Source organism: Syngnathus leptorhynchus, chromosome 20 (assembly GCF_054491065.1).
Source record: "Syngnathus leptorhynchus isolate UIUO chromosome 20, UIUO_Slep, whole genome shotgun sequence".
Lineage (NCBI taxonomy): Eukaryota > Metazoa > Chordata > Actinopteri > Syngnathiformes > Syngnathidae > Syngnathus > Syngnathus leptorhynchus.
This window is the reverse complement of record NC_141214.1, coordinates 169,998-194,382: the sequence shown is the minus strand read 5'-3', so window position 1 is coordinate 194,382 and position 24,385 is coordinate 169,998. Positions and strand designations below refer to the sequence as shown.

At 47.2% G+C, this 24,385-nt stretch overlaps 3 long non-coding RNA genes across 28 annotated transcripts; all 3 read left to right on the top strand.

Moving 5' to 3' along the window:
• Positions 1-578: 578 nt before the first annotated feature.
• Positions 579-1,722, top strand: LOC147040576 (uncharacterized). The gene is made up of 3 exons (XR_015063034.1): positions 579-647; positions 893-962; positions 1,616-1,722. It is a non-coding gene; the product is annotated as an uncharacterized LOC147040576 (long non-coding RNA).
• A 141-nt stretch (positions 1,723-1,863) lies between these two features.
• Positions 1,864-4,120, top strand: LOC147040575 (uncharacterized). Its single transcript, XR_015062941.1, has 3 exons — positions 1,864-2,088; positions 2,418-2,818; positions 3,008-4,120. It is a non-coding gene; the product is annotated as an uncharacterized LOC147040575 (long non-coding RNA).
• A 426-nt stretch (positions 4,121-4,546) lies between these two features.
• On the top strand, positions 4,547-22,493 carry LOC147040574 (uncharacterized). 26 transcript variants are annotated; one of them, XR_015062924.1, is made up of 6 exons: positions 4,547-4,665; positions 4,890-4,968; positions 10,465-14,075; positions 14,184-14,231; positions 14,339-15,954; positions 16,097-22,493. It is a non-coding gene; the product is annotated as an uncharacterized LOC147040574 (long non-coding RNA). The 26 variants fall into 26 exon arrangements; XR_015062916.1 differs by having other exon boundaries at positions 10,465-12,398; positions 12,482-15,954; XR_015062920.1 differs by having other exon boundaries at positions 10,465-12,711; positions 12,825-15,954.
• The last annotated feature ends 1,892 nt before the right edge of the window (positions 22,494-24,385 follow it).

The following is a 24,385-nucleotide window of genomic DNA, read 5'->3' as shown; positions in this document are numbered from 1 at the left end:
GAAGATCTTAGTATTTACTGATGCTGCTTTCACTCCACTACCCAGGTCATTATAGATCTCCCAGGCATATGCAGTCCTCCTGCAGTATGCCACATAATGCCCAAGAGAATCCTGGGTCGGTCCTGGTTCAAAGCCAATGACTGCTCTCAAAGTAAAAGTCTTTTCTTTTAGCTCCAGACTGGAGGGAAATTCAAGTAAGGTAACTTCCTTGCAACTGCTACCAAGGTCAGTGTCAAACCACACAGACTCTCCCAGTTTGTAGCTGTGAGTAATATCACCTGAACACACATCCTTGCCTGTACTGTTGTCCTGTGTTTTGAATGAAGACGGACACTGGGAAGGATTTTCAATTGGGCTGAGGCAGAGAGAGTCCGAAAGGCTGAGTTCCTTTTCAGCAGCAGTCTGAAGATGAGCCATGCAGCAGGTCTGCAGGACAGCAATGTTTACACAAACAAGTGAAACTTGCCTTATTACTTGTTGGCCTAAATTGCAGTACTGTGAAGAGCATTGTCTTATCAAATAAACACTTGGGATATTCCTCATTGCGCTCTCAATTACAGTGGAGACGTGGCATTGTGCATCAATTTGGAGAGCACCAGAGGTCAGGAGGACAGGTTTGAATATTTCTCCCAGCAGTTCTGCCCTCAGTGAGTATACCTGTGGGTTCACACCCTGTGTTGTGATGGTTTTCACCAGGTGGAGGAATTGGTTCCCACGTTCATAGTCCAGAACAGTCTTTTCAAATGAAGAACTTTCACAGAAAGAACAGCATAAGCATTGACAGACAGCATCAAATGCACAATTATTGAGCACAGACACTTTTGATGTGCGAAGTTTAACAGGCTGTTGATGGTTCCCGTTTTTCAACAATGGTACCTTGACTTTTTTCCAGCCCACTTGTGTATCAATATGCAGCCATTCAGGACAAGGAGAGAGATATGAAGTTGTCTTTCTTTTTTTCGGTGTGTTGGAATATATTTCTAATTTAACATAAACTCAAGTTACTAATCTGACTCCAATTTGTGACCTTACCCAACTGCCACTCATCCAACAATATGCGCGCTCGTTCTGCAATAGAAAGGTATCAGGAAGCCGGCATTTTCACACACACGAATGGATTTATTCCTAACACACAAATCTAATACATCACCTGGGTCTCGGGTCCCTCTCAATACACCTCTGTACGCCTCTGTTTCCACCAGCAGACGTACTCTACTTCCGAGTTGCCCAGCCGTTAATTATACTACACAATATGCAAATGGCACATCAACAAAGGCATTCTGTCATTATTCTATTGGGTATGTGTATACTGCATTTAACTTTAGCTTGCTCTTATTGGTCTTTCTTCTTCTGCAGAATCACCTGCTCGCTCCTCCTGGTTGTAGTTTTCCATCCAGGGTCACCAGTTGTTATCCACCAGCTGCCCCTGGGTCATCTTGTACTCCTTGCTGCTCCTGCGTTATTGTTTGTTCTGGAACATTTCATTCGTGCACATCCTTGCCCACATATCTTGTTTTGTCTCCACCGTCACACACTCAGCACTTTACAGTTTCATACTCTCATACACAGGATGTCTAATGAACTACTTTAAGATCAAACTCTTATATTCCTTTAGGTGGGACCGCTAAACCTCTCCAGTTTTCAACTGCATTGTCTTCCATTGGAAGACTGTGAGTAGATGCATCTGGCTCCCCTCCAGGATGAGATTGTTTTTCCCTTTTGTTTACTACTTCAGTTTGAGAAGTAGTGCAGACATTGTCAGGCTCTTTGACAGTCATGGCATCACACGCATCTTTTTCACTTTTTTGTTTTGCACAGCAAATCCGCATGTTTCCCTCAATGAAGGAAAGATGACGAGCAACAAACCGGTCCACACGAATGGGTAGGCTTTCATGCTTGAATAAAGGCCTTTTTTTATGTTTTTGAACTCTGCTTCAACAGCCGCGGAACTTGCAGTGATGCTGGTGCTTTTAAAGAGAGGGACCATTATTGCTGTCCAGAGTGGCAAGTAACTTCCAAGTCTTGTTATGTGGGGAATGATCTCAGGGAGGAAGTGGATGTTGTCCTGATCCCCATCAGCCATGGCAAGTGACCTGCTCTCCTCACATATTTCTGTCACCCACTGTCGGACATTAGTCTGGATGTGCTGATTTAATGCATCACCTGGTTCTTGTCCCTCAACGTCCTCATCTGAAATGGGGACAAATTCTTCTGCAATTTGCGCTCTCAAGTATTTCTTGGACTTTTCTGAAGGGATAGGGGCTCCAGAATTGTCATTACCCTCTGTCTCACTCAGTGCCACAATGGTGATAGCACGAAGAAGTTCTTTTGCATGTTGCAAACATTGTGACTTAAGAAGCTGTGCTATTGACCTGACAAAGAAATCCTTAACACGAGGTATTTTGTTTTTCAGGCAGTCCCATCGGCAGATCATCTTAATACAGTGTGCTACATCTACCCTGACAAAACATGGGGGTAGATGTCCAGGTTGATTCCCACGTGAAATGTTAAAGCACTCATTGATGTAGCTCTTCAGGTCAGGATGAGGGGTAAAAGCTTTGACGAGAGCTCCAAGAATCGCCAGAGAAAAGTCACTCACTGCTTCTTTAGGAACAGATGCACCTGCATGGATCCATTCCTTCAGCCACTGTGTGATAGCATTAACATTATGCTTCTCTGACAGCATCTGCACAACTGGGACACTGGAACTGGTATGCCCTGTCATAACACCCTGATACAGGAAGATATGGCCAGACGTGCCATTCGGTCTCATCAGTTTTTTAACTATTGAGCCAGTTGCATCAACACATAATATTGGGTGAGATTTTTTTAAGCTCTTGTACACATGCATTTGTGTTTCACTCCAATAGTGACAGAAAAACTTGTCAAGTCCAATGTCTTTGATGCTGTCACTGTGAGGTGAACTGTATTTCAACATCTGCAATGAGAAAATTGGATTTTTGTCACCTAATGCCAAATCATTTTTCTCTTGCTTTGCCTTGCGCAGGGTGGCCAAATTTGGCAGGTGGCTTGGCTCAGAGTCTCCGAGGTCCATCAGTTTATTTGCCTGTGATGCTCGCCATACATGTGGTTCCATCCTGCCCTCACAAAGTTCCTTGGCTACCTGCTCACGCAACTGTCCAGATAGAAACCGCTTTGAGCTACCAGTGTAAAAGGAGTCATCACGGTTCTTAATGAAACAGTTCAATATTATTGGGCTGTTAATTTCTGGCTCTCCGCCACAATTAATGTTGAGAAGGCCATGACACTCCTTGCAGTATTCTCTGATTTCAATATAATTATTTGAGACCGATGGATAGACCTTGGCTCTTTTAAAAACAAATGTGCAAGGAATTTTGACTGTTTTCCAGATGTGTTCATTTATGATGTGGGTCCAGGTGCCAGGCTTCAAAATGGTATAGTTTCTTTTTTGGGTTCGACGGTTCTTATCTTTGTATTCAGCCTTTTTCGGAATAAATTCCATCCACTTGTCAAAAGGAATATGAAGCTGAAATGGCAGTTCAGGACCTGATTACGAGCTTGCTTCACTGCTAGTTTCAGGATCAGGTTCATCATGACTGAATCCCAGAGCTGACCAGATATTGTGTCGGTTTGTTTTTACAAAGGTGTACAGAGCCTTTGCAGACATCTTCTTTTCCAAATGGTCACTCAGATCTGTCCACACAGTAGCGCTTGGAGTGGCTATGTTGGCATTTTCAAATATGGCCTCTTTTGATGAGCAGAGAACTGTAACAATTAAATCATTGTCTACTGCTGGTTGTTTTGGCATCTAGTTGAAGGACAAATAAATATAATCAGGATTCATTGCTTGAATAATTAAAATTACACATGCGCGTTAATTATAATTGCTATGCATGGATGGAAAAATGATATAAAGGGAAATTTATTTTGACATCAAAATGTATCGAGCATGCTTTCTTTAGAAATTTAGTTTTCTTGGTCTGTGCAAATTACACGCGTCTAATAAAATAATGTTAGCTAATTAGCTATTCAGACTACCTGCGGTGTTGTTAATTCTATATTGTATGAACTCGGTTTTTCTTTACACATTTTACTTACATTGGTTGATGGTTGATCGTCACTTCCCAGAAAAAAACACTTTCTGTCACTCACTGTTATTAAATCTTCGCTTGAAAAAGTTGTACGTCTTTGTTTTTTGCCACCCTGTTGCGATATGTCTTACCGGCCTGCCGATATGTCTTACCGGCCAGGTCACTTTGCATGGTAATTAGTTGGATGATACATGTGTAAGAATTGAGGAGTTATCAGGATGTCAAGTGAAAAATTGTTAGAATAAAATACATGACAGGGGGTTAACGAAGATGCATGATTTTAATAATGAAAAATTGCAATGGCAGAAACAAATGGTTAATCAACGATCTATGGAGCAAGGATTTGACATCTCCCGAAAATAAATTAATATTAAATAAATGGCAAATTGAATTATTCACTGAGCGCAAACAAAATTTTTTGCGGCACTAACAATCTGTAACAATCTGGGTCCAATCGTCTTGCATCAGGAGCAGTCCAGGAGAAATTCGGCGTGGGGGGTGGGGGACGTCGAATTCGGCGTCTGCTGCCTGCCACTAATGCCCGAAAGATCTTTATTTTCTGCTTATAACTGGAACGTCTAGAGCGTACACGGTAAATACGACTCATTGTGTTTAAAGAGATTTACTTTTGTGTAGTTTGACTAAAGTTGTCGATGTGGCTAGCGTTCACATAGCAATAGCAATGTGTAGCTGTGTAGCTAACCCTAGCTGAAACGTAAGTTGTATCTGTGAATGTTGGTTGAGGCTAAATGCTAATCTTCTATTTTATTCCTTTACATTCCACGGTGTTTGTTGGCTGTTTTCCACTGTAAGAAGAATAAAAATACAAATCAGTTGGAGGCTCGCATCATTCACCAGGAGCCACAATGGTTGGACGTTGGCGAAGACTTCTCAAGTGAGTACCCCTTTCTTCCTCTATTTATGTTAAACACCTCCTATTAAAACTTCCACTGGCTGCAGACAGCCGTGTTTGATCCACCAACAGTATTGCAACTTGCAATTAACTCCTAGTGTCCTTCTCATTAATATGGAATGATAGCATATACAAATTTGCCTGAGAACAAAAATAGACGAAATAAATTAAATAAGTCTTACTTGTTCCCATTAAATAGATTAAGTAGGTCGTCTTCCCATTCCTTTTCAAACAAGTAAAGCCTGCCCATTTTGTGTAGTAGTTTTTGCGTCTATACCTAGTATTTATACAAAATCAAAATTTAAATGACTTTACTCATTCATTTATTTATTCGAAAGATCCAAAGTTGTGTTGTGTAATTCACAACAAGTCTCATGTCAAAATAAATTAAATAAGTATTTTTCCCACTCCTTTTCAAACAAGTAAACTCTGCCTATTTTGTGTAGTAGATTTTCTGTTTATACCTAGTATTTATACGTCATAATTTAAATTATCATTATCAAATATTCATCCATTCAAAAGATCCAAAGTTGTGTGTACCTCTGTGTAATTCAGAACATATCTCGTGTTACTCTACTCGCTCTTATCAACTTCTATCAATTTAACTAAGCGTTTAATACGTCCTCAGGTCTCATTCAAAAGATCCAAAGTTGTGTGCGCTATGTCTTATTCAGAATAGATCTCGTTACTCCACTCGCTCATATGACCAACTTCTATCAATTTAACTAAGCGTTTAGTACGTCCTATCAGATCTATAGTCAAGATTTGGCACCATCATGTGGTGAAATTTTGAATTGCAGCACATCCAATTTTGCCTGGGAATAAAAATAGATTAAATAAACTAAATAAGTCTTACTTTTTCCCATTAAATAAATTAAATAGGTCTTCTTCCCACTCCTTTTCAAACAAGGTCTCATGTTACTCCACTCGCTCTTATTAACAACTTTTATCAATTTAACTAAGTGTTTAATACGTTCTATTAAGACGTATGTGAAAATTTGGCACCATCCGTTGGTTAAATCAGGATTTAGAGCAAATCCAAATTTTCCTGGGAATTAAAATAGATTAAATAAATTCAATAAATCCTCTTCCCACTCCTTTTCACATAAGTAAACTCTGCCCATTTTGTGCTGTAGGATTTCTGTATATACCTAGTATTTAACCAAAATCATTATTTAACGACTTCATTCATTTATTCATTCAATAGATCTAAAGTTGTGTTAGGTGTAATTCAGAATAGGTCTCTAAGTGCCACCGGCCCTGCCGAGCTTCGGCGTCCGACCAGCGCCGGTTCTGCAGCCGGCCTCGAATGACGAAAAATAACGGTCTCCGCCTGGAGGTCCCCGCCAACTCGGCGAATATTTTCTAAGTGCCACCAGTCACAGGGGTGGTAGTACCAACTTTGGTCTTTAGGTGCGCCAGAGTACAATGTGTTGGTCCCCCTAGTTAGTGTATTCATTAACTTTACCCCTGTTTTCCAAAACCCAATCGGTACGAGTATGGGGGCGGACCCCTCACAAAAGTCCGCTCCGCGCTGGTTCCCCTGTCGGCCACGCATGACGAAACACGTCTGTCTGCCCCTGGAGCTCACGAGACACATAATATTTTCTAAGTGCCACCGGCTCTTCCGAGCAAATGTGTCCGCTCTGCGCTGGTTCCCCTGTCGGCCGCGAATGACGAAAACTGCCGGTCTCCGTCTGGAAGTCATGACAAACTTTTGGCGAATATTTTCTAAGTGCCACCGGCTCTGCGTGGCTATGGCGTCCGCCCAACGCCGGTTCCCGGGTCGAACCCGGATGACGAAAACTGTCCGTCTCCGCCCGGAGCTCCCAGCCAACTCGGCGAATATTTTCTAAGTGCCACCGGCTCTGCGTGGCTATGGCGTCCGCCCAACGCCGGTTCCCGGGTCGAACCCGGATGACAAAAAATGTCGGTCTTCGCCCGGAGCTCCCAGCCAACTTGGCGAATATTTTCTAAGTGCCACCGGCCCTGCAAAGCTCTGGCGTCCGCCCAGTGCCGGTTCTGCAGCCGGCCTCGAATGACAAAGAATAACAGTCTCCGCCTGGAGGTCCCCGCCAACTCGGCGAATATTTTCTAAGTGCCACCGGCTCTGCGTGGCTATGGCGTCCGCCCAACGCCGGTTCGGCGGTCGGCCTCAAATAGAGCAAAATCAGCCTCTCTCCCTGGAGCTCACCGCCAATTTGGCGAAATTTTTCCAAGTTCTACTCGAGGTACCAGGGGATGGGGTACCCGGGCTGTTGGGGGGGTCTCCACACAACATTCATATACCATTCTCAACACAATCCCTATCCTAATGTTTCCGATAGAACAATTCACCAGTCCAGAAAAAAAACTCAACACATAAAAAAAAACACATCTTGCGAATTAATCTGATTTTTTTTTTTTTTTTAAATTCAGTTTTGCAATGTGTACAATCCACAATTATGCTTCATCTAATTCTAGAAAACATGTTTCCTCTGTCTGTCGAATTTGTCATCAGGGTGAGACACTAATGAGCACTAGTGTAAACCAGTTTTCTGTCTACAAACAGATTTCTTTCTTTTCTTCTCTTATTTATTTATTTATTTATTTATTTATTTTATTCTTCAAAATTGTTCCTGTTTTGCGGTGCAAATTGGATAGACCACAGTCTAACAAATTTCTTTTGTATACAGGTTTAGCCAATTTTATCAGTTTAACAAATATGCACACACGTGTACAGCTCTCGGTGCGAGAGGAGGGGACCTGGCAACAATGATTTGTCACAAGCTGGCCATTTCTTGCGGTCGATCATGAAGCTGGTCCCACCCACGCACGCGAGGACAGCACATTCTAATTTTTCTATTTATCTTTTAGAAACGAGTTGTATTACTTTACCACTTGATTTGCAAATTTTAACTTCAGTGTGCACACATAATTTGACCCCTTGTCATTTGCCGGGCATACAATCAGCATTGTCATAATTTCATTGTATGTACAGGAGTTCTAATAACCTAAAAAAAAATGTTCTAAACCAAAAGTAGGAGCATGAGCGGTCAAAGGGGAGGAAGCCCGTTATGCTGAAAATTTGGCTTTTCCTCTGCCCCTCCCTCCACCCTTTGATTGGTCTCGTTTTGCATAACGACACACTCTTGTAAAGTGTCCTCGTCTCCCACAGTTCCAACAGTTGTCAGAATTTGATTGGTCTCGTTTTGCATAACGACACACTCTTGCAAAGTGTCCTCGTCTCCCACAGTTCCAACAGTTGTCAGAATTTGATTGGTCTCGTTTTGCATAACGACACACTCTTGCAAAGTGTCCTTGTCTCCCACAGTTCCAACAGTTGTCAGAATCTGGTGGGGGTTTTGAACCATATGGCGGCCTGCGACCTTGTTGGCCTTGACCTCTTCCTCTGCCCCATTGGGAACTTTGGAAGAAAACTGTTGCATCTTCATCTACATGATTATCATCATCATCTAGATGAAATACATCAGAACTTTTGCCTTTCTTGATCACTTTGTCAGCGTCTCTGGCCCACTGCATGGTTGTTGTTACACAAGCAGTGTGTGCTTCCACCAAGTGTTTCCGCACCCTGTTGTCTAATTCAGGTGGGGAACCATTTAGGAGCGCATACTTTAGCTGTTGCTGATAAGCACTCTCAGCTGCATCATTGAATGGGATGCCATTATGCACCCTAAATTCTTTTTCAAATGTTAATGGAATGGACTTCTCATCCCCTTCAAGAGCTAGAGATTTACCGTTTTTATTTCCCATCTTAACTTGGTATTTTTAGATTTTTCCATTTTTTTTTTTTTTCTTTTCTTTTTTGAGGATTCTCAATGCAGGATTAAATTTACCCTTCAACAAAATTACTAGCCTGTGTATTACCGTTGGTTTTTGCTAGTACTGTTTTTTTTGTTTTTTGTTTTTTGTTTTTGTCAATTTATCCTACCATTCACACTCTCAACCACACAACTTTCATGCAAACAGCTCGGAAAAACAGACCAAAAAAAGAATCTACGCCCTTCTTCAATTAAGAAAAAGAAGCTCTGTCTTTCTTTTAACCTGTTCCTTCCACTGGGACTCCAACCCAAGCTGTTCTATGGCTCGGAAAAACGTACAAAGAAAAATCTACACCCTTCTTTGAATCACAAAAAAGAAGCTCTGTGTTCCTTAGCACGTTCCTTCCACTGGGACTCCAACCCAGGCCAGATCCTGCAGCTTGGAAGAACAGACAAAGGAGAATCTACGCACCTCTTCAATGAATGAAAAGGAAGCTCTGTTTTCCTTAGTCCGTTCCTTCCACCGGGACTTAAACCCAAGCTAGATCCTGCAGCTTGGAAGAACAGACAAAGAAGAATCTACGCACCTCCTCAATGAATGAAAAGGAAGCTCTGTTTTCCTTAGTCTGTTCCTTCCACTGGGACTTAAACCCAAGCTAGATCCTGCAGCTTGGAAGAACAGACAAAGAAGAATCTACGCACCTCCTCAATGAATGAAAAGGAAGCTCTGTTTTCCTTAGTCTGTTCCTTCCACTGGGACTTAAACCCAAGCTAGATCCTGCAGCTTGGAAGAACAGACAAAGAAGAATCTACGCACCTCCTCAATGAATGAAAAGGAAGCTCTGTTTTCCTTAGTCTGTTCCTTCCACTGGGACTTAAACCCAAGCTAGATTCCGTGCACCTTCCACTCTTACGCGTTTCACAACAGCACAATCACACAATTTTAGGGCTTTAACTTACTTGTCCCCTGGTTCGTTGCACTGCCGGATCCCATCAATCCACTGTTGTCCGACGAAGGCAGACCTAAGATGCTGGCCCAGCGAAGAATTTTCTTGCCAGGTCTTTTCTTTACCAGGTCCTCCTAATGGACGCTGGCTTGTCGACAATGCAGCACGTCGTCCTCCGTCGATCAGCAGTGGGTATGTGGGATCCGGGTCACGGCACCAAAATGTTAGAGATGTTCTAACATTAACTTATTTTGCAAGAACCACACGGGAGACAGTATGCCCTTTGAACACTTGCAAGTGGAGAATTTGTTCGTTACTGTAGATACAGCAATGTCCGAACAAAGTCTGCCGTTGAAGTCATGCAAGAGAGTCTTTATTGAGAGAAGAAGGGTGGGGGTGAGAGTCAGCCAAGGTGGGGGTGACATTTGACATGTGTAGTGGGCACCTCAGCAAATGATTAACCACTTGGGAGGGTCCCAGTTTATCGCTCCACGAGGCCGTGGACATAAATTCTAGTGGAGCAAAACAAGGACGCCTCCACACCACCTGGAGAGCTTCAACAACTGAATGGTTCAACTGTTCAGAATCACGGGAAGGTAAAAGGTTCAAACAAAGTTCATCATTCTAGTCTACATCCCAACATAATCATACGATCAAGATAGTTTATAAACCCTAACAAGCACCGCCTCCAGGTCTGCCTCTGACTTCAGCTCCGCCTCCAGCTCTGCCCCTTACTTCAGCCCCACTTCCGCCTTCAACTCTGCCTCCAGCTCAAGACCTGCTCTGCCTCTGCCTTCAGCTCCGCCTCCAGCTCCACACCAGTCTCTGACTTCAGCTCCACCTCCAACCCTGACTTTAGCTCCACCTCTGACTCCAGCTCCACACCAGCTCTGCCTCCAACTCCAGCCCCACACCAGCTTTGCATCTGACTCCAACTTCAGCTCCACACCAGCTCTACCTCTGACTTCAGCGCTGCCTCTGACTCCAGCTCTACACCATCTCTGCCTCTGACTTCAGCCCCACTTCCGCCTCCAGCTCCGCCTCCAGCTCCACACCAGTTTTGCATCTGACTTTAACTTCAGCTCCGCCTCTGACTACAGCTCCTCCTCCGACTCCAGCTCCACACCAGTTCCACCTCTGACTCCAGCTCCACACCAGCTCTGCCTGCAACTCCAGCTCCACACCAGCTTTGCATCTGACTTCAGCTCCGCCTCCAGCTCTGCCTCTGACTTCAGCCCCACATCCGCCTTCAACTCTGCCTCTAGCTCCACACCTGCTCTGCCTTTGCCTTCAGCTCCGCCTCTAGCTCCACACCAGTCTCTGACTTCAGCTCCACCTCTGACTCCAGCTCCACACCAGCTCTGCCTGCAACTCTAGCTCCACACCAGCTTTGCATCTGACTTCAACTTCAGCTCTGCCTCTGACTTCAGCTCCGACTCCGACTCCAGCTCCACACCATCTCTGCCTCTGACTTCTGCTTCGCCTCTGATTTCAGCTTCACACCTGCTCCACCTCTGACTACAGCACCGCCCTTCAACTCTGCCTCTGACTTCGGTTCCGCCTCCACCTCCACACCAGTCTCTGACTTCTGCAACACCTCCGACCCTGACTTTAGCTCCGCCTCTGACTCCAGCTCCACACCAGCTCTGCATCCAGCTTCAGCTTTGTCCCTGACTACAGCTTCTCCTCTAACTCCTGCTCCACACCATCTGCCTCTGATGCCAGCTCCACATCAGATCTGCCTCTGACTTCAGCTCTGCCTCTGACTACGACACCAGCTCCGCCTCTGACTCCAGCTGCACCTCCACCTCCAACTCCAGCCTCACTTCAGCTTTGCATCTGACTCCAACTTCAGCTCCGCCTCTGACTTCAGGTCCACATCCGCTTCGCCTCCGACTTCAGCTTCACCTCCGATACCAGCTCCACACCAGCTCTGCCTCTGACTTCAGCTCCACCTCTGACTTCAGCGCCGGCTCCAGCTCCACACCATCTCTGCCTCTGACTTTTGCTTCAGCTCCACACCTGCTCCACCTCTGACTTCAGCATCGCCTTCAGCTCTGCCTCTGACTTCGGTTCCGCCTCCAGCTCCACACCAGTCTCTGACTTCTGCTCCACCTCCGACCCTGACTTCAGCTCCGCCTCTGACTCCAGCTCAACACCAGCTCTGCATCTGACTCCAACTTCTCCTCCTGCTCCACACCATCTCTGCCTCTGATTCCAGCTCCACATCAGATCTGCTTCTGACTTCAGCTCTGCCTCTGACTTCAGTTCCGCCTACAGCTCCGCCTCTGACTTCCGTTCCGCCCCCAACTCCAGCTCCACACCAGCTTCGCCTCCAACGCCTTTTCCATGATGACATATTTTTTTTGGTCCCACCGGGATTTGAACTCGGGTCGCTGGGGTGAGAGTCCAGAGCACTATCCACTATACCATGAAGACTTCACTAGTGTTGCAGGGAGAATGTATGGTTTAATGGAGCAGTCTCTGACTCCACCACCAGCTCTGCCTCTGACTTCAACTCCAGCTCCACACCAAACTCTGCCTCCGGTCCCGGCTCCACACCAGATCTGCCTCTGACTTCAGCTCCGCCTCTGACTTCAGTTCCGCCTCCAACTCCAGCTCCACACCAGCTCCGTCTCCAACGCCTTTTCCATGATGACATATTTTTTTTGGTCCCACCGGGATTTGAACTCGGGCCGCTGGGGTGAGAGTCCAGAGAACTATCCACTATACCATGAAGATGCCTCCAGCATCTGACTTCAACTTCAGCTCCACATCTGACTACAGCTCCTCCAACTCCAGCTCCACACCATCTCTGTCACTGACTTCAGCTCCGTCTCCGATTCCGGCGCCATACCAAATCTGCCTCTGACTTCAGCTCCGCCTCTGACTTCAGCTCCGCCTCCAGCTCCAGCTCCGCCTCTGACTCCAGCTCCACACAAGCTCCGCCTCCAACGCCTTTTCCATGATGACATATTTTCTTTGGTCCCACCGGGATTTGAATTCGGGTCGCTGGGGTGAGAGTCCAGAGCACTATCCACTATACCATGAAGACTTCACTAGTGTTGCAGGGAAGGAATGTACACTATATGGTTTAATGGAACAGCCTCTGATTCCACTTCCACACCAGCTCTGCCTCTGACTTCAGCTCAGATTCCGACTCCAGGTCCACACCAGCTCTGCCTCTGACTTCAGCTCTGCCTCTGACTCCGACACCATCTCCGCCTCTGACTACAGCTGCTCACCAGCGCTGCCTCTGACTTCAGCTCCACCTCCAACTCCAGCCCCACCTCAGCTTTGCATTCGACTCCAACTTCAGCTCCGCCTCTGACTTCAGGTCCGCATCAGCTTCGCCTCCGACTTCAGCTCCTCCTCCGATACCAGCTCCACACCAGCTCTGCCTCTGACTTCAGCTCCACCTCTGACTTCAGCGCCGGCTCCAGCTCCACACCATCTCTGCCTCTGACTTTTGCTTCGCCTCTGATTTCAGCTCCACACCTGCACCACCTTTGACTTCAGCACCGCCTTCAGCTCTGCCTCTGACTTCGGTTCCGCCTCCAGCTCCACACCAGTCTCTGACTTCTGCTCCACCTCCAACCCTGACTTCAGCTCCGCCTCTGACTCCAGCTCCACACCAGCTCTGCATCTGATTCCAACTTCTCCTCCAACTCCTGCTCCACACCATCTCTATCTCTGATTCCAGCTCCACACCAGATCTGCCTCTGACTTCAGCTCTGCCTCTGACTTCAGCTCCGCCTCCAGCTCCGCCTCTGACTTCCGTTCCATCCCCAACTGCAGCTCCACACCAGCTTCTTCTCCAACGCCTTTTCCATGATGACATATTTATTTTGGTCCCACCGGGATTTGAACTCGGGCTGCTGGGGTGAGAGTCCAAAGCACTATCCACTATACCATGAAGACTTCACTAGTGTTGCAGGGAGAATGTACACTATATGGTGTAATGGAGCGGTCTCTGACTCCACCACCAGCTCTGCCTCTGACTTCAGATCCACCTCTGACTTCAGCACCACCTCCAGCTATGGTGTAATGGAGCAGTCTCTGACTCCACCACCAGCTCTGCCTCTGACTTCAGCTCCACCTCTGACTTCAACACCACCTCCAGCTCTGCCTCTGACTTCAGCTCTACTTCTGACTCCGACATCGGCTCAGCCTCTGACTTCAGCTCCTCCTCCAACTCCAGCTCCACACCAAACTCTGCCTCCAGTCCCGGCCCCACACCAGATCTGCCTCTGACTTCAGCTCCGCCTCTGACTTCCGTTCCGCCTCCAACTCCAGCTCCACACCAGCTCCGTCTCCAACGCCTTTTCCATGATGACATGTTTTTTTTGGTCCCACCGGGATTTGAACTCGGGCCGCTGGGGTGAGAGTCCAGAGCACTATCCACTATACCATGAAGACTTCACTAGTGTTGCAGGGAAGGAATGTACACTATATGGTTTAATGGAGCATTCTCTGACTCCACCACCAGCTCTGCCTCTGACTTCAGCTCCACTTCTGACTTCAGCACCGCCTCCAGGTCTGCCTCTGACTTCAGCTCCGCCTCCAGCTCTGCCCCTTACTTCAGCCCCACTTCCACCTTCAACTCTGCCTCCAGCTCAAGACCTGCTCTGCCTCTGCCTTCAGCTACGCCTCCAGCTCCACACCAGTCTCTGACTTCAGCTCCACCTCCAACCCTGACTTTAGCTCCACCTCTGACTCCAGCTCCACACCAGCTCTGCCTCCAACTCCAGCCCCACACCAGCTTTGCATCTGACTCCAACTTCAGCTCCACACCAGCTCTACCTCTGACTTCAGCGCTGCCTCTGACTCCAGCTCTACACCATCTCTGCCTCTGACTTCAGCCCCACTTCCGCCTCCAGCTCCGCCTCCAGCTCCACACCAGTTTTGCATCTGACTTTAACTTCAGCTCCGCCTCTGACTACAGCTCCTCCTCCGACTCCAGCTCCACACCAGTTCCACCTCTGACTCCAGCTCCACACCAGCTTTGCATCTGACTCTAACTTCAGCTCTGCCTCTGACTTCAGCTCCGCCTCCAGCTCTGCCTCTGACTTCGGCCCCACTTCCGCCTTCAACTCTGCCTCCAGTTCCACACCTGCTCTGCCTTTGCCTTCAGCTCCACCTCCAGCTCCACACCAGTCTCTGACTTCAGCTCCACCTCTGACTCCAGCTCCACACCAGCTCTGCCTGCAACTCTAGCTCCACACCAGCTTTGCATCTGACTTCAACTTCAGCTCTGCCTCTGACTTCAGCTCCGACTCCGACTCCAGCTCCAGCTCCACACCATCTCTGCCTCTGACTTCTGCTTCACCTCTGATTTCAGCTTCACACCCGCTCCACCTCTGACTACAGCACCGCCCTTCAACTCTGCCTCTGACTTCGGTTCCGCCTCCACCTCCACACCAGTCTCTGACTTCTGCTCCACCTCCGACCCTGACTTCAGCTCTGCCTCTGACTCCAGCTCCACACCAGCTCTGCATCCAGCTTCAGCTTTGTCCCTGACTACAGCTTCTCCTCTAACTCCTGCTCCACACCATCTCTGCCTTTGATTCCAGCTCCACATCAGATCTGCCTCTGACTACAGCTCTGCCTCTGACTCCGACACCAGCTCCGCCTCTGACTCCAGCTGCTCACCAGCGCTGCCTCTGACTTCAGCTCCACCTCCAACTCCAGCCTCACTTCAGCTCCGCCTCTGACTTCAGGTCCACATCAGCTTCGCCTCCGACTTCAGCTCCACCTCCGATACCAGCTCCACACCAGCTCTGCCTCTGACTTCAGCTCCACCTCTGACTTCAGCGCCGGCTCCAGCTCCAGCTCCACACCATCTCTGCCTCTGACTTTTGCTGCGCCTCTGATTTCAGCTCCACACCTGCTCCACCTCTGACTTCAGCACCGCCTTCAGCTCTGCCTCTGACTTCGGTTCCGCCGCCAGCTCCACACCAGTCTCTGACTTCTGCTCCACCTCCGACCCTGACTTCAGCTCCGCCTCTGACTCCAGCTCCACACCAGCTCTGCATGTGACTCCAACTCCTGCTCCACACCATCTCTGCCTCTGATTCCAGCTCCACACCAGATCTCTCTCTGACTTCAGCTCTGCCTCTGACTTCAGCTCCGCCTCCAGCTCCGCCTCTGACTTCCGTTCCGCCCCCAACTCCAGCTCCACACCACCTTCGCCTCCAACGCCTTTTCCATGATGACATATTTTTTTTGGTCCCACCGGGATTTGAACTCGGGTCGCTGGGGTGAGAGTCCAGAGCACTATCCACTATACCATGAAGACTTCACTAATGTTGCAGGGAGAATGTACACTATATGGTTTAATGGAGCAGTCTCTGACTCCACCACCAGCTCTGCTTCTGACTTCAGCTCCACCTCTGACTTCAGCACCACCTCCAGCTCTGCTCCTGACTTCAGCTCTACCTCTGACTCCGACATCAGCTCCGCCTCTGACTCCAGCTCCTCACCAGCTCTGCCACTGACTTCAACTCCAGCTCCACACCAAACTCTGCCTCCGGTCCCGGCTCCACACCAGATCTGCCTCTGACTTCAGCTCCGCCTCTGACTTCCGTTCCGCCTCCAACTCCAGCTCCACACCAGCTCCGTCTCCAACGCCTTTTCCATGGTGACATATTTTTTTTGGTCCCACCGGGATTTGAACTCGGGCCGCTGGGGTGAGAGGCCAGAGCACTATCCACTATACCATGAAGACTTCACTAGTGTTGCAGGGAAGGAATGTACACTATATGGTTTAATGGAGAATTCTCTGACTCCACCACCAGCTCTGCCTCTGACTTCAGCTCCACCTCTGACTTCAGCACCGCCTCCAGGTCTGCCTCTGACTTCAGCTCCGCCTCCAGCTCTGCCCCTTACTTCAGCCCCACTTCCACCTTCAACTCTGCCTCCAGCTCAAGACCTGCTCTGCCTTCAGCTCCGCCTCCAGCTCCACACCAGTCTCTGACTTCAGCTCCACCTCCAACCCTGACTTTAGCTCCACCTCTGACTCCAGCTCCACACCAGCTCTGCCTCCAACTCCAGCCCCACACCAGCTTTGCATCTGACTCCAACTTCAGCTCCACACCAGCTCTACCTCTGACTTCAGCGCTGCCTCTGACTCCAGCTCTACACCATCTCTGCCTCTGACTTCAGCCCCACTTCCGCCTCCAGCTCCACACCAGTTTTGCATCTGACTTTAACTTCAGCTCCGCCTCTGACTACAGCTCCTCCTCCGACTCCAGCTCCACACCAGTTCCACCTCTGACTCCAGCTCCACACCAGCTCTGCCTGCAACTCCAGCTCCACACCAGCTTTGCATCTGACTCCAACTTCAGCTCTGCCTCTGACTTCAGCTCCGCCTCCAGCTCTGCCTCTGACTTCGGCCCCACTTCCGCCTTCAACTCTGCCTCCAGTTCCACACCTGCTCTGCCTTTGCCTTCAGCTCCGCCTCCAGCTCCACACCAGTCTCTGACTTCAGCTCCACCTCTGACTCCAGCTCCACACCAGCTCTGCCTGCAACTCTAGCTCCACACCAGCTTTGCATCTGACTTCAACTTCAGCTCTGCCTCTGACTTCAGCTCCAGCTCCAGCTCCACACCATCTCTGCCTCTGACTTCTGCTTCGCCTCTGATTTCAGCTTCACACCTGCTCCACCTCTGACTACAGCACCGCCCTTCAACCCTGCCTCTGACTTCGGTTCCGCCTCCACCTCCACACCAGTCTCTGACTTCTGCTCCACCTCCGACCCTGACTTCAGCTCTGCCTCTGACTCCAGCTCCACACCAGCTCTGCATCCAGCTTCAGCTTTGTCCCTGACTACAGCTTCTCCTCTAACTCCTGCTCCACACCATCTCTGCCTTTGATTCCAGCTCCACATCAGATCTGCCTCTGACTTCAGCTCTGCCTCTGACTCCGACACCAGCTCCGCCTCTGACTCCAGCTGCTCACCAGCGCTGCCTCTGACTTCAGCTCCACCTCCAACTCCAGCCTCACTTCAGCTCCGCCTCTGACTTCAGGTCCACATCAGCTCCACCTCCGATACCAGCTCCACACCAGCTCTGCCTCTGACTTCAGCTCCACCTCTGACTTCAGCGCCGGCTCCAGCTCCACACCATCTCTGCCTCTGACTTTTGCTTCGCCTCTGATTTCAGCTCCACACCTGCTCCACCTCTGACTTCAGCACCGCCTTCAGCTCTGCTTCTGACTTCGGTTCCGCCTCCAGCTCCACACCAGTCTCTGACTTCTGCTCCACCTCCGACCCTGACTTCAGCTCCGCCTCTGACTCCAGCTCCACACCAGCTCTGCATCTGACTCCAACTCCTGCTCCACACCATGTCTGCCTCTGATTCCAGCTCCACACCAGATCTCTCTCTGACTTCAGCTCTGCCTCTGACTTCAGCTCCGCCTCCAGCTCCGCCTCCAGCTCCGCCTCTGACTTCCGTTCCGCCCCCAACTCCAGCTCCACACCACCTTCGCCTCCAACGCCTTTTCCATGATGACATATTTTTTTTGGTCCCACCGGGATTTGAACTCGGGTCGCTGGGGTGAGAGTCCAGAGCACTATCCACTATACCATGAAGACTTCACTAATGTTGCAGGGAGAATGTACACTATATGGTTTAATGGAGCAGTCTCTGACTCCACCACCAGCTCTGCTTCTGACTTCAGCTCCACCTCTGACTTCAGCACCACCTTCAGCTCTGCTCCTGACTTCAGCTCCACCTCTGACTTCAGCACCACCTCCAGCTCTGCTCCTGACTTCAGCTCTACCTCTGACTCCGACATCAGCTCCGCCTCTGACTCCAGCTCCTCACCAGCTCTGCCACTGACTTCAACTCCAGCTCCACACCAAACTCTGCCTCCGGTCCCGGCTCCACACCAGATCTGCCTCTGACTTCAGCTCTGCCTCTGACTTCCGTTCCGCCTCCAACTCCAGCTCCACACCAGCTCCGTCTCCAACGCCTTTTCCATGGTGACATATTTTTTTTGGTCCCACCGGGATTTGAACTCGGGCCGCTGGGGTGAGAGGCCAGAGCACTATCCACTATACCATGAAGACTTCACTAGTGTTGCAGGGAAGGAATGTACACTATATGGTTTAATGGAGAATTCTCTGACTCCACCACCAGCTCTGCCTCTGACTTCAGCTCCACCTCTGACTTCAGCACCGCCTCCAGGTCTGCCTCTGACTTCAGCTCCGCCTCCAGCTCTGCCCCTTACTTCAGCCCCACTTCCACCTTCAACTCTGCCTCCAGCTCAAGACCTGCTCTGCCTTCAGCTCCGCCTCCAGCTCCACACCAGTCTCTGACTTCAGCTCCACCTCCAACCCTGACTTTAGCTCCACCTCTGACTCCAGCTCCACACCAGCTCTGCCTCCAACTCCAGCCCCACACCAGCTTTGCATCTGACTCCAACTTCAGCTCCACACCAGCTCCACCTCTGACTTCAGCGCTGCCTCTGACTCCAGCTCTACACCATCTCTGCCTCTGACTTCAGCCCCACTTCCGCCTCCAGCTCCACACCAGTTTTGCATCTGACTTTAACTTCAGCTCCACCTCTGACTACAGCTCCTCCTCCGACTCCAGCTCCACACCAGTTCCACCTCTGACTCCAGCTCCACACCAGCTCTGCCTGCAACTCCAGCTCCACACCAGCTTTGCATCTGACTCCAACTTCAGCTCCGCCTCCAGCTCTGCCTCTGACTTCGGCCCCACTTCCGCCTTCAACTCTGCCTCCAGTTCCACACCTGCTCTGCCTTTGCCTTCAGCTCCGCCTCCAGCTCCACACCAGTCTCTGACTTCAGCTCCACCTCTGACTCCAGCTCCACACCAGCTCTGCCTGCAACTCTAGCTCCACACCAGCTTTGCATCTGACTTCAACTTCAGCTCTGCCTCTGACTTCAGCTCCAGCTCCAGCTCCACACCATCTCTGCCTCTGACTTCTGCTTCGCCTCTGATTTCAGCTTCACACCTGCTCCACCTCTGACTACAGCACCGCCCTTCAACCCTGCCTCTGACTTCGGTTCCGCCTCCACCTCCACACCAGTCTCTGACTTCTGCTCCACCTCCGACCCTGACTTCAGCTCTGCCTCTGACTCCAGCTCCACACCAGCTCTGCATCCAGCTTCAGCTTTGTCCCTGACTACAGCTTCTCCTCTAACTCCTGCTCCACACCATCTCTGCCTTTGATTCCAGCTCCACATCAGATCTGCCTCTGACTTCAGCTCTGCCTCTGACTCCGACACCAGCTCCGCCTCTGACTCCAGCTGCTCACCAGCGCTGCCTCTGACTTCAGCTCCACCTCCAACTCCAGCCTCACTTCAGCTCCGCCTCTGACTTCAGGTCCACATCAGCTCCACCTCCGATACCAGCTCCACACCAGCTCTGCCTCTGACTTCAGCTCCACCTCTGACTTCAGCGCCGGCTCCAGCTCCACACCATCTCTGCCTCTGACTTTTGCTTCGCCTCTGATTTCAGCTCCACACCTGCTCCACCTCTGACTTCAGCACCGCCTTCAACTCTGCCTCTGACTTCGGTTCCGCCTCCAGCTCCACACCAGTCTCTGACTTCTGCTCCACCTCCGACCCTGACTTCAGCTCCGCCTCTGACTCCAGCTCCACACCAGCTCTGCATCTGACTCCAACTCCTGCTCCACACCATGTCTGCCTCTGATTCCAGCTCCACACCAGATCTCTCTCTGACTTCAGCTCTGCCTCTGACTTCAGCTCCGCCTCCAGCTCCGCCTCTGACTTCCGTTCCGCCCCCAACTCCAGCTCCACACCACCTTCGCCTCCAACGCCTTTTCCATGATGACATATTTTTTTTGGTCCCACCGGGATTTGAACTCGGGTCGCTGGGGTGAGAGTCCAGAGCACTATCCACTATACCATGAAGACTTCACTAATGTTGCAGGGAGAATGTACACTATATGGTTTAATGGAGCAGTCTCTGACTCCACCACCAGCTCTGCTTCTGACTTCAGCTCCACCTCTGACTTCAGCACCACCTCCAGCTCTGCTCCTGACTTCAGCTCCACCTCTGACTTCAGCACCACCTCCAGCTCTGCTCCTGACTTCAGCTCTACCTCTGACTCCGACATCAGCTCCGCCTCTGACTCCAGCTCCTCACCAGCTCTGCCACTGACTTCAACTCCAGCTCCACACCAAACTCTGCCTCCGGTCCCGGCTCCACACCAGATCTGCCTCTGACTTCAGCTCCGCCTCTGACTTCCGTTCCGCCTCCAACTCCAGCTCCACACCAGCTCCACACCATCTCTGCCTCTGATTCCAGCTCCACACCAGATCTCTCTGCTTGGAGGGGCGTTTGTGTCATTTTTTATGGTTTATTATTGTTGCTGCCATCACCACGAGATGGCGACTCTAAGAAAAAGGAGGTGAACAAAGGTGCTCGGATCAGGGCAATTCAGGCGAAGGCCTTCACACTATTGTTATTCTACTTTATTTTTCTTCTTATTATTATCCTACTTTATTCCTCCCACTTTTTTGACACAATGAGTCCCACAATAGTGTGAAGTGCCTTCGCCTTCACACGCAATTTCTCCAGAAATTGCCAATTCTAGTTCATTTAGTTATTCATTTAATTTTAAGTTAAAAACATCATTTTACCGTTTTAACGGCATTCACCATTTGTATTTCTTGTTTAATACCATCATTTCACCGCAGCAACACCAAGTCGCTGTTTAGCTCAGTAAGAATACAATGGTGTATGGAACACGAGCCACTTCCGCGAGGGAGTTCGATCCCGGTTGGCGATAATTTTTTTATTCTTTAATTTTTCATTCATTCAATTTTAACACATTTTAATAATTATTTTCATCATCATCATCAATGCCGTGCCATTTTTATTTTATTTAATCATCAATTTACCATTTGTATGTCATTTAATCATCATTTCGAGTCCCACAATAGTGTGAAGTGCCTTCGCCTTCACACGCAATTTCTCCAGAAATTGCCAATTCTAGTTAATTTAAGTAATTATATTTTATATTGTATTCTTTCACATATTCATTTAAATTGAAAATATATTTTATTTTTTAGTTACATTCAATCAATAATGTGAACATGTATCATAACATGAAAATCTAAGTGAACGTGTTGTGTTGTTGTGACACTAAGCCACCGTTTAGCTCAGTAAGAAGACAATGGTCCTTTGAACACGAGCCACGTCCGTGAGCGAGTTCGATCCCGGTTGGTGATAATTTTTTTATTCATTAATTTTTCATTCATTCAATTTTAACACATTTTAATAATTATTTTCATCATTCATTTAGTTATTCATTTAATTTTAAGTTAAAAACATCATTTTACCGTTTTAACGGCATGTACCATTTTTATTTCTCGTTTAATAGAATCATTCCACCAGAATAGCACTAAATCGGTGTTTAGCTCAGTAAGAAGACAATGGCTCTCTGAACACGAGCTACTTCCACGAGGGCGTTCGAATCCCGCTTGGCCATAATTTTTTTATTCATTAATTTTTCATTCATTCAATTTTAACACATTTTAATAATTATTTTCATCATCATCATTAATTTACCATTTGTATTTTATTTAATCATATTATTAATTTACCATTTTTATTTCATTTAATCATCATTTCGAGTCCCACAATAGTGTGAAGTGCCTTCGCCTTCACACGCAATTTCTCCAGAAATTGCCAATTCTAGTTATTATCCTACTTTATTCCTCCCACTTTTTTGACACCTAACTACTCCCACATGCTTTAACCGATTCACTCCATTCCAACTTTCACACGTTCCAAAAATTCACGGCATGACTGCTAGTATTTTATTTGTTCATAACATTTACCGTTTTTGCATAATTAGCAAATTTGTGCCTTAAAATCCCCCATTCATTCTTAATGGCGCATTAGACACGAGCGACGTTCAGGAGTGAGTTCAAATTTTGACATCTGACAACTTTTTTCACGATTTCTTTCCTTAACTCGTTTATTTAACTCTTTTATTTTTTATTTATTTATTTTCCGTTCATTCATTTAGTTATTCATTTAATTTTAAGTTAAAAACATTTTACCGTTTTTATTTCTTGTTTAATATCATCATTCCACCGCAGCAACACTAAGTCGCTGTTTAGCTCAGTAAGAAGACAATGGTCCATTGAACACGAGCCACGTCCGCGAGCGAGTTCGAGTCCCGCTTGGCCATAATTTTTTTATTCATTAATTTTTCATTCATTCAATTTTAACACATTTTAATAATTATTTTCATCATTCATTTAGTTATTCATTTAATTTTAAGTTAAAAACATCATTTTACCGTTTTTACCGATTTCTTGTTTAATATCATCATTCCACCACAGCAACACTAAGCCGCTGTTTAGCTCAGTAAGAATACAATGGCGTTTGGAACACGAGCCACTTCCGCGAGGGAGTTCAATCCCGGTTGGCGATAATTTTTTTATTCATTAATTTTTCATTCATTCAATTTTAACACATTTTAATAATTATTTTCATCATTAATTTATTATTTTTATTTTATTTAATCATCATTAATTTACCATTTTTATTTCATTTAATCATCATTTCGAGTCCCACAATAGTGTGAAGTGCCTTCGCCTTCACACGCAAATATTTTTTCATCATCATCATTAATTCATTTAGTTATTCATTTAATTTTAAGTTAAAAACATCATTTTACCGTTTTAACGGAATTCACCATTTTTATTTCTTGTTTAATAGCATCATTCCACCGCAGGAACATTAAGTCGCTGTTTAGCTCAGTAAGAATACAATGGTCCTCTGACCACGAGCCACTTCCGCGAGCGAGTTCGAATCCCGGTTGGCTCTAATTTTTTTATTCATTAATTTTTCATTCATTCAATTTTAACACATTTTAATAATTATTTTCATCATCATCATTAAATTACCATTTTTATTTAATCAGCATTATCAATTTACCATTTTTATGTCATTTAATCATCATTTCGAGTCCCACAATAGTGTGAAGTGCCTTCGCCTTCACACGCAATTTCTCCAGAAATTGCCAATTCTAGTTCATTTAGTTATTCATTTAATTTTAAGTTAAAAACATCATTTTACCGTTTTAACGGCATTCACCATTTGTATTTCTTGTTTAATACCATCATTTCACCGCAGCAACACCAAGTCGCTGTTTAGCTCAGTAAGAATACAATGGTGTATGGAACACGAGCCACTTCCGCGAGGGAGTTCGATCCCGGTTGGCGATAATTTTTTTATTCTTTAATTTTTCATTCATTCAATTTTAACACATTTTAATAATTATTTTCATCATCATCATCAATGCCGTGCCATTTTTATTTTATTTAATCATCAATTTACCATTTGTATGTCATTTAATCATCATTTCGAGTCCCACAATAGTGTGAAGTGCCTTCGCCTTCACACGCAATTTCTCCAGAAATTGCCAATTCTAGTTAATTTAAGTAATTATATTTTATATTGTATTCTTTCACATATTCATTTAAATTGAAAATATATTTTATTTTTTAGTTACATTCAATCAATAATGTGAACATGTATCATAACATGAAAATCTAAGTGAACGTGTTGTGAAAGAGGATGCTAGTGCACTGGGATTTGTTTTTTACACATTTTTATTTAAAACAATAAGTTTTTCAAATGTTTTGAAATTGAGCCTGTTGCGCTTTTTGGACACAATTTC